At 49.4% G+C, this 2500-nt stretch overlaps 1 protein-coding gene across 2 annotated transcripts in view; it reads left to right on the forward strand.

Moving 5' to 3' along the window:
* LOC126571117 (potassium voltage-gated channel protein Shaw-like) overlaps nt 1–2500 on the forward strand; it is a 64649-nt gene that overhangs the window by 60156 nt on the left and 1993 nt on the right. For both annotated transcript variants that reach the window (XM_050229387.1, XM_050229388.1), the window contains exon 9: nt 1–2500. This exon is cut by the window's left edge and continues 1379 nt beyond it; it is cut by the window's right edge and continues 1993 nt beyond it. The gene's annotated coding sequence lies outside the window, so the exon portion shown is untranslated.

Raw genomic sequence — 2500 nt, forward strand, 5'->3', positions numbered from 1 at the left:
CGATCCGGCCGCGCACGTTGTTGGTTTAATGTGGAAGGGAATCGGAAAGTGCGCTCCAAGGAAAGGGTATAAGTAAGCAGAAAAAGAAACAAACAAACCAACAACAACAACAACAACAAGAGCGGAAAAAGTAACGTGGAAACAAAAATGTATATTTTAGAATCAAAAAGGCAAATCGAAAAGTGATAAAAACAGTTACTTCAAGCGGGAAGCGGGATAAAAGGCAGGAAACGGAGGTTTCCTTTCTTCCCCTCACCCCATCTCTCCTCTTTTCCTCTCTCTCTCTCTCTCCCTATCTCCTCGACTGCTGCGCCTTCCCTTTCCTGCTTTCATCGCGCTTCGGCCCCATTATGGTTGAGGAAAAGACGCTTAAAGCGTGATGACCGTGGCGTAGCGTATGCTCCAGCGAGCGCAGAGCCTTCTTGCCTTTGTGGACTTCAAGTATGCAAGTATGTACATAATGTATGTTGTGGGAATCCCCGATGGGCTCCATTACAAACACACAAACACAAACACTGATTACACGTCGTGATGGTTGATGGATCGGATTCATTCATTAGCAATAATGCGGCTCGTCTGACGGTGCGTGCGCGAGATCTGGACCAGAATCATTAATCTTTTCTCCCGAAATTCGACTCAAGTAAGGTCAAGCGGCCACGATAGTTGCTAATACCACTACGAAACCGACAGCAAGTCACTTGGCATGTTTATGACTGAAGCAAAACACAATTTCGGCTTGATCGACCCAGCCTGGATGGATAACACATTTTACGCATAAACCTCAACCCCCTGGAACAGTTCCCTGCTCGCTGTCACCCTTTTTTCTACACAAAGTGTGAAGGAAGTACGTAGGTGTCTGTCCATGGCGGCAAAAAGTTTAATTTCCCTTCCAAGCATCCGAATAACTCCAGCGAGCGGCGTCGTCGGGGTGCTCAACTTCTATAACACGCAAAAAACACAGCCCAGGGACAATGGCAGCACTGGAAACCGAAAACCTTCTGGTCACCAGAGGAAAGCTCCGGTCCCCTTGGGGGGCCACCGGCATTTGCATGTTTATAGCACCATGTATTTGCACCGGCATTTGCATGTTATTCACTAACCCGATAAACCGATGACCTGGGCCTGGGGACTCAGACGTGTGCGATTCCCGGAAGAGAAAGTAACAAAGCATCGGTCAGAGACAGTTTCTGTCTGTCTCTCCCTCTCTCTCTCTCTCACTTGTTGTCCCTGGACACTCGCACACCAGGGAGACTCCGAACCAATAGCGAGGAGCTGGTTGACTATTTGCATTTTAAAACATTCGCAACAACTACGTTGCTGCGTTCCATCGTGACCATCGTGGCTTTGGCCACGGTCACCAAACGCTCGGCCGCTTGTTATGGGTTATGTTTGCGTTTGCGTGCGCCCCGGAGGTAATCTTCTTATCCCCTCCGCGGCAGGAGCGTCGGTTGTGATGTTGTGGTTCACGGGAACCACACACAAAAACCATTTTCACTCGAAGTGAAACAAAACGATTACTCCTTTATCCCCCCAGCCCGTGGTTGTTGCTCTTCGTGCTCTCGACTACGTCCTGGCACTGGCCTTGGCCACGTTTTTCGGTGGTTTCGGTGAAGCCCGCTGACGATGAATGTTTAATGTTTTCTGCATAATGTCTCCCCTTCTCACAAAGAAGGAGAAGGAGGTTTCACACCCGAAAGTCTGCTTTGAAGTTCCGTATTTCATCTTAAAGTGATCCGCACCCCTCTCTTTCTCACTCTCTCTCGTTTTGAGTGACTTCATGGTCACTTTGCAGCCGAAAACGTGGGTCCGAAGCACCGCTTTCAAACACTTTTTGTGGAATTTCGAGTTCGTGAATAATGTTGCAAACGGAAACTTTACTTTCTAGCAAAAGGGCGGTTTTTTTTCCTCGGAGAACTTCAAACGTTGCTCTGGTGCAATGTTCGATCATACCTTCCAACCCCGTTTGGCACATTAACGCGCCCAAAACTTCACGGACCAGCCATCGATAGCTGTCGCTCATCACTCGCACTTCTTGCACTCTTTTCCTCCACCCTAATCAAATTCCAATGAGCCCACGCCGACGATGACGAGGAAAGGGTGCTGGCAGCATTTCTGTTTGTCTATCCGCCTTTTTCTTTAAGAATAAGGGAGGTGAACGGCGCAATGGAGCACAACACGGAGCTGATGATGGATGGAGCTCGCTGCCTGGTGGAACGCGCAGCTCCGTCAAGATCCGGGCGCTAAGCCTTTCTCTCCATCGTCCCTCGAGGCGAAAAGAATTGGAAAACTTTTGCGACCGCCCCAAACATGCCTTGCAGCCGCCCGTACGTCACTCTGTCCGTGGCTCATCATCGCTCCACCAGTTGATCCTTCCATTTTCCACACCGGTGGCCGGTATCTTGGAAGGAGAGAAAGATGGGAATGTGTTTTTGTTTGGTTGCTGCTGGTTGCCCTAGTGTTTCGTATGCTTTCACCACTGCCACGAGAACGTTCCTATTCG

Source organism: Anopheles aquasalis, chromosome 2, assembly GCF_943734665.1.
Source record: "Anopheles aquasalis chromosome 2, idAnoAquaMG_Q_19, whole genome shotgun sequence".
Classification (NCBI taxonomy): Eukaryota; Metazoa; Arthropoda; class Insecta; order Diptera; family Culicidae; genus Anopheles; species Anopheles aquasalis.